This window comes from Ylistrum balloti, unplaced genomic scaffold, assembly GCF_031769215.1.
Source record: "Ylistrum balloti isolate Yb309-2 unplaced genomic scaffold, AGI_CSIRO_Ybal_v1 Utg371678, whole genome shotgun sequence".
Classification (NCBI taxonomy): Eukaryota; Metazoa; Mollusca; class Bivalvia; order Pectinida; family Pectinidae; genus Ylistrum; species Ylistrum balloti.
In genome coordinates this window covers 3,166-17,433 of record NW_026782848.1, presented here as the reverse complement: position 1 = coordinate 17,433, position 14,268 = coordinate 3,166, and the positions used below count along the sequence as shown (strand labels likewise).

Here is a 14,268-nt window from a genome sequence, read left to right as displayed (position 1 = left end):
AATTAGCTCTAACAAGATCTGTACAAGCTATTACAACTTACACATATGATTTGATATATTTCAGCTTAAATCCAAATGCAACTGTAATGAACATCATCTAGAAATCCAACAAATATCAAACTTTCCACTTCATCAAAAAAATATATGTGTCCAACATTGAAAATCTTCATCGCATACCAATTAACAAGTTTAAATGTGTGACAAACATCTAAAGCATAAGACATATCTCTATCATTTGCTAATGTGATCACTGCCACAAGTTTCATGTCAGCAGGTTTAGAGGCATCCATGATTTTTGTATAATTCTGTCTCCTCTTATATTTTTTGGCCCATATGCAAATTTTCATTCATTCAAACACTTACATGACCTTAGCATTATTTGACATGTGGGGTGCAACTCAACAGCATGTACTAAAATGTTACATTTTGATTTTATGGGCTGCAAAATATGACATACCCTGTTATAGCTGTATTTCCTACTGAAAAAGTATAAACCTTTGAGACATATTCAAGTAATTTCAATCATTGATATGTTTCTTCCGATTTTACCTACCAATCACCTCATTGTCCAATGTTAATATTGATTTCTTGATGATATAATTCAATTAAGCTTCGTTGTAAACCCACGGGACGAAGAGATATATTGTGTTAAAATTAGAAAGGGGTGATATCATTCCGATGATTGACTTTAAGAATTGGTCAAAGGTTTGATTACCTTTATACCTATATGAATAACTGGTTATAAACTGAACGTAATAAAACATCAGTAGAAAATTGTTATGTAAAATTGGCAAGTATAAGGACATCTTGCTAACTCAGTCTTATGTGGGAATTTCTCTTAAGCCTGGTGGTAGGATGAAATTATGAGAGCATTCTAAATAGTCTAATGGCCTTAACTGTTTCTGACCTTCCAAACAATATGTAACAGTTTCTGACCTTCACAACAATATATGTATAGATGATCAGATTTTAGGGTTCTAGTAATTCTTCAAATAAGATTATAATAAAAAAAGTCATACAGGCTACATATAAATTAATTCCATACATACATATACACAGTTATTTGATGTAAAAAAATGACTTAATCATTAGTGCCATCAAAAAAAAATAAAGAAGTCATAAAATGCTTTTTTTTCTTACCTGCATTTTGCTTAAGTTTTCTTTTACGGCCCATCTGAAAACAAGTTGAGATCACAGGGATTAATGATGCACACATACCAATTCTATACTATCATATATGTTATTATTCAGGGTGTAGAATTTTGTATTATATGTACCCAAATTTAAAGATGAATGTCATACTAATCAAACTGTTCTCTCTGTATCTAAACTTGTGACTTTCATTTGTACTTCCTACACAGAAAGAATGATGGATGGTCAACAGTGTGAAAACAGCGAAATAAAATTAAATTTACAATTTATATGTCGTAGCTACCAATAATGGCAAGACACCACGGAAGAGCAAACGCTAATTTTTGAGCTTAGATTCATTTTGAGTCCGATCAGAGACAAACGTTTTATATCTGGTATGATATTCAGGATAGAAAATCAAAGGATAAGAACATACCATGTAACACATGAAGTATTAACACTGAACCGTGCTCCTCGTTATTTTTAGGAAATCTATATTTGCATAAACGCAGAAATAAACGCAAGCTTGAAACTCATCTAATGAAAAAAATATCAAAATGTTTAATCCATTAATGAAAGTGTCTGTCACATCAAAATCAAAGTCTGAGCAGAAGGATGAAGCTTCGGAAAAACCAAAATCGTCATAGAAGGCCAAAAATCCTACAGGAGTATCATTCGCAAAGGCCGAAGTATGCGCAGCAGACATTTTTGAATCTAACTTCTCTCTGTACGTTAACATGCAAGGTATGCACCCCAGAAAAATATTCGCCGTTCGGTCAAGCATGACCTTATTTCTACTGATCAATTAATTACTCCAGTTAACAGCCTTATGCTTACACAGATGATTTGGAATCGGATATCTATGCAGAAAATTTAAAAAACGCATTCACATACCTTTCGCTCAAAACAGGTGCGACCTCTGCCGAGCGGTTCCTTCATTTATGAAAAAAGCCGAGGTTCCGATCCAGAAAAAGGGCGCGAATAAAGTGGGGGGAGTGGATGGAACTTTGTGTGATTTGCGGCTGCGTCCGCTTTTTTGATTGGCTGTCCGCCGATCCGAAATTTGTGAGTTGCAAAATTAAAAATAGTTTGTTTTACGTCATCTTGGCCGAATCTAACGATTGGAGTGTCAATTTCGTGTGTTGCACCTCAGAAGTCGAAAAATCCGCACAACTAACAGACAGACAGGCAATCTACCTCACAAGTACCTCCGAGTGAGAGCGGATGGACGGACCACGGACGCAGTGCGATTTGAATACCCCACCATCTGATGATGGTGGGCTAAAAAAACGAAACCCACTGGTGTATTGCTTACATGACATCGGACAGAACAAGAGGCCATTGACATTTACATGACAATCAAATCATTCATTTAACAAATGAATGCCCTGTCCTAGCAATGTTTCAAACAAGATTTGGTTGAAACCTACTTAGACATTTAGGAATAGTACAGTTTGAAATGCTTTCACAATACAGCCCTCATCCCAGGCCCTGCTATGAGTCATCTCTGTAATGATAATCATACACTCGATGTATATTAATTATATGGTTACTTGATACCTTAAAGGTGAACGAAATGCACTTTTGTTTTTGTAAATTTCCTTATTTATGATGTTCCCTGGTTATTAAATGTAATATATTCATAACTTGCAAAGGTTATATATGTGTCGTTTATCTTAAAATGTTGAAATAATAAATGTTCGGTCGAAATCGTATCAAAGAGTCTTGCATGAGTTATCGTCCGTGAATTCGAAACCGCTGTGACGTCATAAGTGACAATCGCCGATCCACCGAAACTTGACTATGGTGCACGTATATAACTCCGATTGTAGTGACAGGGACGATATCCCAGAAGTGTCATTCGCGCTATGTATCCATCCATATATGTATGAACCTGAGACATCGAACAATGACGATCATATCGACTCAGATTCGTCAGATTGTTCCGAGGAACTGCATATAAGAGGTGATGAGGATAACGAAGATAGCATGGCTTCCGATCAACCTGTCAGAGAATGGTTAGTTTTCATTGCAACTACACGACTTTGTTGTTGTTCAGATTTCGATAATTGCATGTCATCTATAAACTGTATTCTGTATTTTCTGTATTCCATTTTATTAAAAAAAAATTCCATCGTCAAAACAAAAGCGGAAAAAATACGTATTTGTTCACCACTTTATCCGCCGGTAAGCAAGGCATTCTTCCGTTTATTGTTCATATACCAACAGGTCTACTGATCATTAACTTAATATTGTCATGAAATCATTTTGTTTTTGAAATTATTCGTTTTTCTTCATTAGTTTGTATTGATATCATTTTTCAAACAGCTTAAGTTCTCCTGTTGTATACATTTTCATTCACTTTGACTCTTCTGTTTGTACATTTTACCTCTTTCCTGTAAGTATTTTAGTACGTGAACGATGTATTTTCCAGCAGAAACAACATGACACAAGCTCATTATTTTACGATTATATTTATTAATCAGGGGCCAGTAACTAGAAACTCCCTTAATACATAAGGGCAACTTAAAGCTCCCTTAAGTACTAAGGGTGTGACTGAAAGCTTACTTAGACAAGCATAACGGTAAGTCTAACTGAACATCTGTCCTTAGCTCGCCCTTACCACTCCCTTCCGTAGTTAGGATAACCAGAAACCCTCTTTAACTATAAGGTATCCTTAAAGTACTCTTATACCTCACTTAGAGGTTTAAGGGCGTAACTACATCCCCACCTTAAACTTGAAACTTTCACTTAGACTAAGGATGCCCCTGACCGCCCCTAAACCACTCTTAGTGCACAATCCAGTAAAGATATTGTGCCACCATGGCTTTGATATTGATGCTTTTTCAAGAAAACCGAGATGTTCCAAGGAGGTTATTCAGGGATCGCCAAAATCCATTGGATTTTCAAAGTGACCAAGCGATCGTGAACGATTATCGCCTTGATAGGGAGTCTATATTTGAAATTTGTAACTTACTCCAAAACGACATTTCAAGAATAACGAGAAGCAGAACTCTTCCGGTTTCCCTGCAGACTATGGTTGCTTTGCGATATTACGCCAGTGGAAGCTACATGTCCGTCATTGGGGATGCACATGGGGTGAGCAAGATGGCGGTATCTCGCGCTGTAAGGGATGTGTCACTGATTCTTTCACGTCATGCTAGAACATATATAAAGTTTTCCTTGACTGATCATTAACAAATTAAAGTAAAACAAGATTTCTTCAGGATGTTCTAGGAGCCGTGGACGGCAGTTTAATTACCATACATACTCCGTCTGTGGAAGAGCATCTATACGTGTGCAGAAAAATTCACGCTTTGAATATACAAGGGATCTGCGATGCAAACTACCAATTCTTAAATGTCGTTGCGAAATAGCCCGGCTGTACACACGATTCTCACATTTGGAATAATTCTGGCGTGTGTAATGCCTTTGAGACCGACCAAATTCATAATGGTTATCTCCTCGGAGACCGTGGCTATGGTCTTAGACCGTGGCTTCTGACCCCAAAATTAGCACCAGCATCACCTGCGGACAGAAGGTATAACGTCGCACATCGGGCCACTCGCTGCGTGATTGAGAGAACATTTGGAATCTGGAAAATGAGATTTCGATGCCTTTTCAAAGGGCTTACTTTGTGCCCTGAGAGATCAACTAGGGTGATAATGTCGACAGCATATTGCACAATATTTGCATGAAGAAACAACTGCCTTGCGAGGATGCCTCTGATGAAAATGACGACCCAGAGGAAGATATACAAGATCAGTACCAGCCGGATTCACAGTCGGGCATCCAAGCTAGAGAAAACGTAATAGCAACAACCTTTGGACAATAGTTATGCATAAGTGATATTCTGAACTGTCAAAAACAACAAAGACTGATGACTACTAGTGTAAATTTCGACAAAACATTTTAATAACACTTTAACAGAAACAACAATTACTGCTTCAAATAATTAAAATTAAATAAAACTTGTTGCTGTGGAAGAAAACTCCTTATAAATTATCTAGTTTTACATGTCAAAAATGTAATAAACAGAAAAATACTAAAACAAAATTGAGTCTGAATGTGTGAATATTTGGCATTGCTTTATGCATTGGTTTACAGGAAGAATTATATCCAACAAAACAAATCTCAGAATAGTCACTGATCCAATGTAAATTACAAAAACAAAACATCTTCGGAAAGCTGTGTTAGTTCAAATGAAACTTGCGATAACAGAAACGTGATTTTAAGATGAAATTCTTCAAATGTCAAAGTGCATCTAGATGAAACTTGGATTTCATGATAATCTAAAGATATACTGCTTCCATAAATTGAATTTACTGATGCCGGAGATGACAAAATCGATGTTGGAGTCACCACACGTGTAGTACACAGACTATAGTCATCATCCAGGAAGAGTGTCAGATCTATTTCTTTCCGCATAGGCTTTGTGTTGAACCAATGATCCTCCAGGTTCTCACCGTACATTTTTCTCCCACATTTGGCGCTCAACCTGCGATGAAAAATATACAACATTATTTGTAGGTCCATTATTATTGTATTTATCCAGCAATAATCCCGAGGGGGGGGGGGGGGGGGGGGAGTTAAATATTTGATCAATAGTCCGGGTGTGACGGAGGGGGGCTTATTGCAGGGATATAGTTTGTATAGGACAATGAGTAAGAAATCTATGAAATGGAAATGACATGAGTGGGCTTATTATCATTTATGGGCTTATTGCCGGATATATACATTAAAGTAAAGACTGAATCACTCTTAAAATTCAATATGACTAAAGGTTTAATTATACGAAAGATGTATCCAGTACTTCTTGAGATATAGCGATAACAAGAATTATGTATGGACGTCGACGGACGCCAGACGACGGACGGTAGCCTACCATTTGTAATGATGGTTGGCTAAAAATTCACCGACTTCGTGTACTATTATCACTACAAAACCCGACCACGTGGGTTTCCTGTGGGTACTCCGGTTTAATATACAGGCCAAAAGAATGATTATTATAAGTTTGATAACTTGTTTCATCATTTTTGCAAAATATAATGAAGTTTATTATTATCACTACAGTGTTTATAACGTAGGTAAATGTGTATTTATCTTCTGTTTACTTACTTATTAAAGACAAGTTAAACTGAATGGAGCATCTGCATCATCTGGTTGGAACGGCTGATCATTCCCATCCTTTGAACCAAGATATCGTTGCAAGACATGAAGAATCTGCTCTTCACATTGCTGTCTAGATTGTTCAACCTGAAGTCTTTCCTTTTCTATTTCTAATCTTTCTTTTTCAACAGTGATTTTTTCCTTTTCCAAAGCATATGTCTTGGACGATTCGCGAGCTACTTTTCTTTTTTCACTTCTACATGACACAACGTTTGATGCAATTGATGGGACACTATGTCCAGCGTTTGATGTTTCACTATGTCCAGTCTTTGATGTTTCACTATGTCCAGTCTTTGAGGTTTCACTATGTCCAGTCTTTGAGGTTTCACTATGACCAATGCTTGGTGTAGGGGGACGCCAATTAGACGGGATATTGCATTGGTTGATCTATCCCAAAATTGTTTAAGGTAAGTTTGATCATTGTCAGAAGATTCATTACTACTTTGTATTTCTATGGACTCTACACTCTGCATATCTGCGTCTACTGACCTTTCTAGTTCAAATGTGTCCGCCATCTCAGTGTTGATGCCGTCTACTGCTGTCACACCAAGTACGTACAGAAAGCACTTTTTCTTCTAAAGGCGTCAGACCCAGTTCTGTCATTTCGTTGTTACCTGTCCTTTTTCTTTCCCTGTCGAATTTTGACGCTTTCCCCTTTACAACGCTAGACCAGTCTTGTCATTTCTTTTTGACGTCCTCCATACTTCTTGAAGCTTGAGATGCAGCATTTATCTTTGCTGCGATAAGGGTCCAAATTCTCTTCTTCTTTTCATTTGTCACAGTATCGCTGAACTTTCCCATTATCAAGTTTCTCTTTTTAACTCACTTCGTCCACGAGGATCTCTAATTCTGTTGGTGAAAAGTTGGGCTTTCTAGGCCGCTTGCTGGTTGTTTTATGGTCCGCCTCTGCCATGTTCTTACACGTGGTTTTGTTTACCAAGTTAAAACGAAAGTAAGTCGGTATCAAATAGCCGCTTGGGTATACTCAGTACCTGAGTCAAACGTTTCCATGATTTAAAAAATTTAGTAGTCAAAGAAACGAAAACGGAGAGTCCGGATTCAATGATTCGTAGCTAAGTATTATGTTTACAGTTTAAGAGAGCCCTTCGATAGGTTTAAGGGTGTGATAAGGAGGCTTGTACTTACCCACTTACCATGCCTTTTGTTTAATCTTAAAGCTCCCTTAAATCCTATTTTCAGTCCATTTTTCTAGTTACCGGCCCCAGAACATTATAGTACCTCAACTGCATTATGATAAATATATTCCACCAGAGCTGAAATTTTCGCTCATTCAATTAATCTAACTAAAATGGATGGCTGCATTATAACTTTTTTTACTTTATGTACAATTTGTTCTTTAATAACATTTTCAAGATATCTTCTTTGGTCTTATGTCTGCAAGTCTAAGAGAAAAGAGTTTTTACAATATCAATCTATACATTTTGTTCTAGGTGTTCCTGTAACATGTGTTACCATATGTCCACTGAGGAGGAATGAAAATGCTGTCAGGACATGAGCATATTAGAACAAAAGTTGACTAACATAGGCTGTATCACCCAACATGAAGGTTTTATTGCGAATTGTCTAAACATGCATGTCCTGGAAACATCCTATTATGAATATGCTGAAACACACGGCCCAGGAGGACAAGAAGACATTCACAGGTAAAATGTTAAAGACAATTTAAATGAACATCTTTGTCTGACAGATTAAATAACAACATTGATACCCTCTATTACTAATTAAACCCCTACATTGCATACCTAACTAAATAATTAATTCCTATATTTCACTACTAAGTAATGGATTAGCAATAAATTTTGACCACAGTCCATTTTGTAGCACTTAAATTACACTGCAAATACTTGTATATATGCCTACATGGACCAGTGTCTTCAAACTTAAGAATTTTTAATAACATTTTTTTCACTTCAGGATGTATCGGCTTGTAGCATATCGTCGCTTCATCAGGTGGACATGGAAAGCTCTTGGGGAAAAAAATCGACGGGTCATACCATCATGTGCTGTGACTGCCATACGGAAACAATTTCCATCACAACAATACATTGGTTTCAAGTACCCTCGTTTCTGACATAGCTGGTGAATCTCTGACAATGGTTATAGATAATAACGTCTCTGTCAAAATTCCCCATGGCACTGCGGAGTTGACTTGCAACGGAAGGGGGGGGGGGGGGGGGGGGGGGGGGGGGGGGGGGCATCCAACAGGCTGCTTCAGCCTGTTGGATGGTAGTGAATTGTCGCCTTCTGACTACAATCTCCTCCATCAACTCTGTGATATAATCTGTTGACAAGTTGACATTAACAGTTTAGATTTATCTAAAGTAAAAATGACTTACTTCAATAAAATGGATACCATTAATATACTTTTATATTTAAAATCCCACATTAATTTTTTGTTAAAATATCAATGCAGGTAAATAAAATAAACATACTGAAGTTCTGTTTGACTTTAATCTCCTTTGGGAGAGCATCCCTTTTTCTTCCTTTTGGGAAAGCAATTCTGTATCTGGCAGTCCCATCCTCCAGAGTTGCTTGTGGTCTACAACTATTTGCCTGGCAGCTCTTCATTTCAACTCAAAGTCTGAAATGTAGTAGTACAGTCTGTGTTAAACAAATAGATAGTCCAGTCTGTGCAGAATTATTAAAGAAAAGTATTCAATAAGGTACCAGATCTTGTGAATTTGTTCATCATGGTACTGTATTTATCAGGTAATAAGCCCATGCCTAGTAATAAGCCCATCCATGTCTTTTTCTTAGATTTCAAATTCACTGTCCTATACAAACTATATCCCTGCAATAAGCCCCCCCCCCCCCCCCATCTATTGGTCTAATATTAGACACTGGCCCCTGGGCTTATTGCAGGATAAATACGGTATCATATCAGAATCATTTTTATTAGCACTGCAGTTTTTTATCAGTATATCTCACCTTGCTTTCATCTGATTGTAAAAGAAATGGCTGGCCTTTGGTGCAAAAAAGTTCACCACATTGTGGAAGGATTCCAAGCATGATGTCTGATGTGCTGGGGACAACTTCCCAACATCTTTCACCAGGAGTTTCCCACATGAAATATTTCCATTTCCCGGAATACTTTGCTTCCTGAAACGAAAGGGCAGAAATAGAAATACTTAATGAGTAATAAATATCAATAACATCTTGAAAAGCAAGAACTACTTCCCTTTGCTTTCCAACCTTATTCTGTGCATATACTAGGTTTGGAAGTGTTGACTGAGACAAATATTTACAAACTGTAACTTTGGTTAATTCAAAAGGATCACTGTGCATTTATATATTTATAATTAGAAAAGAAGCCTGTATTACAAATTCTTCATATGACAATGGCAAATATCTTATTAACACTTGACTCCTACCATAGAAATCTAATTATCTATAATCTCAATTAGTATCTTATAATTACCTGACTTGATCCACTTTCTTGAGATATCCCCATGCTCACATGAATGGAAAAGATCTCCATGCCCCTCGTGAATATTAGCGACATGGTTCAAGATACTTGTCCATTTTTGTCGTACAAGTTCTGCATTCCCTCCACTGCTGGCAGCACACCAATAAGCATGGTTGCTTATGGATTTGGCCCATTCTCCAGCCATTTTGTACTTCTTGGACTTTCCAAGAGCTGCTAGTTTCTTGTAGACACCTTTGTAAAATAAGAAATTCATTAGCAATTTAATAGTTATTAATTTCTATATATATTCATTTTAGAGTCATGGATAGTAACTGACTGTTTTTATCCCAGGAAAAATGTACATGGGAGGGGGGGGGGCGCTTATTACCCAGCATGGGCCTATTGCTAATTCAGCAAATCTTCAAAGGTGAAATGAAATAAACACCTATATATAGCTAGCAATTAATGCATGGAAACATACCCTTTGCAACATGCCAAACATCAAACCAATGGTTTATATCTGGATGGTCACTTTTCATCAGCTTTTTGACTTGGCAGTGTCTGTCAGTCACCAAATCAGATATTGGTATGTCCTTTTCTTTTAAGTCCTTCCAGTTCCATGGCATATGAATTTTTCACTTCATTTGACTGTAATGTAATTAACATTGGTATTAATGAACTGAAAAATGATTAAAAACATTTTCAAAGCTTGGAGTAAACTTTCCTATAAAGAAGATCTTTTAAAGGAAAAGGAACCATCATTTTTAAAACAGCCACTATGGTATAGTGAGAGGTTAACTATAAACCAGAAGTGTGTTTTTTTATCCTGAATGGTATAGATGTGGAATTACTATTTTTAATGACATGATAAAAGATTTCAACACTAATACTTTCTATATGCATGATGAATTTAATAACAAATACAATATAAATACGAATTTTGTGCAATATTATGGTATCTTATCAGCAATTAGAAGATATATAAATCAGAATAATATTGGGCATAATTTCAGAGTAGATTTAGAGTATCCAATTATGCCTCTTAATTTAGAAATTTTTTACAAAAACACTAAAGGAGCTAGGGACTTTTATGCAGTACTCTCTAAAAATAAGGTTATTCCAACAGGTAGGAAGAAATGGGGGAAAACATTTGACATTAGCGACGAAAAATGGGAAAAATATATATAAAATTCCATTTCGAATAACTACAAATACAAAACTTCAATTGCTCCAAGTAAGAATTCTCCATCAAATACTGACAAAAAATGTATATCTTTTCAAATCTGGCCTTTCAAATAACCCTTTATGTGTTTTTTGTAATCAAGATAGGGAAACAATAGTGCATACACTGTGGGACTGTTCGATAGTACAAACTTTCCTATACAGCTTTGAAACATTATTGGATGCTTTAATTATCCCTTTTTCTTTTAACAAGGAATCTTTCCTGTTTGGCATAGTATCACAGTCAGGAACAAGTAATAGACTAGATAATGAAATTTTAATTATGATCAAGCATTATATTTACAAGACCAGATGCCTTCAAAATACTCTATCAGTAAATGCCTTAATTAATACCCTAAAAGATCATTATTATGTTCAAAAATATATAGCATGTTGCAAAGGGGATCATTTTGTTAAAAAAACTAGAAAAGGAATGGAAAAAATGGAACACCCTCCTAGAATTATAGATTAAAAATTATCAAAAGTTAGTTTGATTTCTGGTAAACACAATATAACCCCTCTGTCAGTTTCTTGACTTTTATTTCAAATTACTATATATGTATATATATTAATATTTGCAAATTGATGAGCTACAGCGCAAAATCAGGATTTATTTATTAATTTTTTTTTTCATCCTTTCCTGTTTTTCTTTCTCTGCCAGTCTCCTCTGTTTTTCTTCTTTTCCTGTTTCTCTTAATAAGGTAATATATGTGTATTTTTATCAATATTGCAAGCTAGTGTACATGTGAGCTGTGTGATGTCTGAGTGAATATGATATGCTATGAATGTAATCAATACCATATATTGCTGAAAATTCTGAATTAAAAATATATACATATATATATATTTTCTCATATTATCATTCAAATAAATGAAATTATTAGAAGAAAATGTGTTTGTTTTAGATTAAAACTAAATAATATAATGGCGTGATGGACACTACAGGAGACGGAAAGTGCATGATGGACATTACAATGGACAAATCTTCGCAGACTCATTTGGTTACTTGCTTCTTGGACTCTATATAACAAAAATGTCTTTTTTGTGAAACTCTTAATAGTGTGATTGTTATTGTATATGTATGTTCAACTATGTTGTATATAGCTAATGAAAACATTTAATGTAGAATTTTTATTTTCAGCAAACTGACCATTACAGTCATCATTCATTACCATTTTGATACAGGCAGGCCTGTAATCATTGATTTTTTTAAGAAGCCCTGTGGAAGAAAATGGCCCTCCGTTGACATTCCTTTCCAGGAGAAAATCTCTAATTGATTTATTTCAAAACTGAGCTCATTCAAAACCAGCCTCAGTCATGATAGTGTTACTGCCAAAATGTTCTATCAGTTATTGGTGGAAAAAGAAACAGAGCTACATATTTCATGGGAATGGGCCTCTAACTCTAACATAACTCAAATGACAAAACAAATATCTAGAGCTAGGAGCAGTAAAATTTTATTGAGTTTTTTTTTCTATTTGCTGCAGCACCTCGGGCATCAAAGTCTGAAAAGAAATAAAGTATACATTTCAGTGCATCTGCCAAAGGCTTATTGAGCACGTGTCTAATTCAAATACTATCGAGTATAAAATGTCAGTGAAGACAAACTGACCCTTTTTTACTTCAATAACTTTTTTTATGATATTGAAATGAAAATGAATTTAACAACAAACTTCAAACTGACCGTCAAAAATGAACGAAGTTTTCCTGCCATGGGCCTTGATGGAAGGTGGTTCCAACTGGCCAGCCACATCGTCGTTAATGACAGTATGGGGGATGTCCTCCATTACCCAGCCTTCCTTGTTTTGTTTGAAATGCTTGATGAAAGGCCAGTGGTCAACCTGCAACATACATGTATGTAATGGCATAATTATTGTGATAAAACAAGTGCAACAATGATGCTGAAAATTTCTTGCAAATATTTAAAGTTATAATAGGAATGGCGTACAGTGGACTTAAATCATTAGGTTGAGATTGGAACCATGTGAGGGTGTAAAATCATATATGGTTAGTGATAAATACACGAGGAAAATACAATGAGGTTTTCACAAAACTTAAGATTTGTTCACTGTGGTGTCACAGCTGACTATTATTCAACATATAAAATGCTGTAGGAACAAAAAATAAATCAACTTATGGTCCCATTTCACAATTCATGAAACTTGAACCAAGAATGACATAACCATTACCAGCAATCTTTCCTGTAGCGTGCTGCGCATGCGCCAGCCTGAGTCGATTTTTCACCTGTACTGTTACTATAGATTATATATAGAGAAAATCTTTAAACATGAATAAAGCATTTTTTCGTTCAAATGACAGTATTTTTCCCGTATACATTTGGATGATAATTTTATAAGCTTTAATATGATCTTTGAAAATTAAAAATAAGTTGTGAGGAATCGGTGCCTTTTTTGAATTAAAATTCAGAGTTTATTTACTATGAATAAAGAAGGATTTCCACTAGAAATTCGCTATATCACCGAATTCAAAGTTAGATAACAAATATTTCCCAAACTTTGTGAATATTTTTCCCGTATAGGTTAGTTTCTAAATTTATCCAGGATTCCGACACTATATTTTTTTTTTTAAAATAAGTGTGTAGGAATCGGTGCCTTTTTTAAGATATATGTACATAGGTGTAGATTCAGAAGCCTCATTTTACGCTGGTGTGACGTCATGGGACCAGGGTTATCGGGTCTCTGTACACTGTGTTGACTTAAATATCTGTACATACTCAAGTGTAAATATAGCGTAATTTCAATTATTTATATTTGATAATTAGAATTTTATACTAGTTAATTTGTTTAGTTTGTTTTACTTCAGCACTTTGACAGTGTATATCCATTATTAAAAACACTGTCTTAAAAACATACATTAAAAAAATATGTACGCGGAACAGGTCCAAGTTAAAACTAAGATATTAATCACAATTTACCATAATTAATTAACATAATGTGTATATGAAATTTATAAATATTATTGTATCACTGTAAATGTAATATCAATCAACATGAAGTGGGCAAGGAGGAGATTTATATAGACATTGCCTGTTATCTCATACTTTTGTGTAAGAACATCAAAGACAATAGAATTTGTTGAACTGAATTGAAAAATAGTAAGCCACAACCGATTCACTGTTTTCCCTCGATGATTTAAACAAAATTAGACGTGCATATATCTTTAATTTGCATTACGTTAATTTCTAAACAAGTTAATGATATATATGATGGAATCATTATAACAGGAGGAAGAAAAAACTCTTCACAATACTCTTTCTAAGTCCTCATCTAAGCATGTTACGTTATCATTAACGACAGGAT

At 35.3% G+C, this 14,268-nt stretch overlaps 3 pseudogenes; 1 reads left to right on the top strand and 2 right to left on the bottom strand.

Moving 5' to 3' along the window:
• The first annotated feature begins 2,934 nt into the window (after positions 1 to 2,934).
• Positions 2,935 to 8,392, top strand: LOC132563304 (P2X purinoceptor 7-like; annotated as a pseudogene).
• Positions 6,253 to 7,213, bottom strand: LOC132563305 (myb/SANT-like DNA-binding domain-containing protein 4; annotated as a pseudogene).
• An 853-nt stretch (positions 8,393 to 9,245) lies between the features above and the next one.
• Positions 9,246 to 13,167, bottom strand: LOC132563306 (uncharacterized; annotated as a pseudogene).
• Positions 13,168 to 14,268: the final 1,101 nt, after the last annotated feature.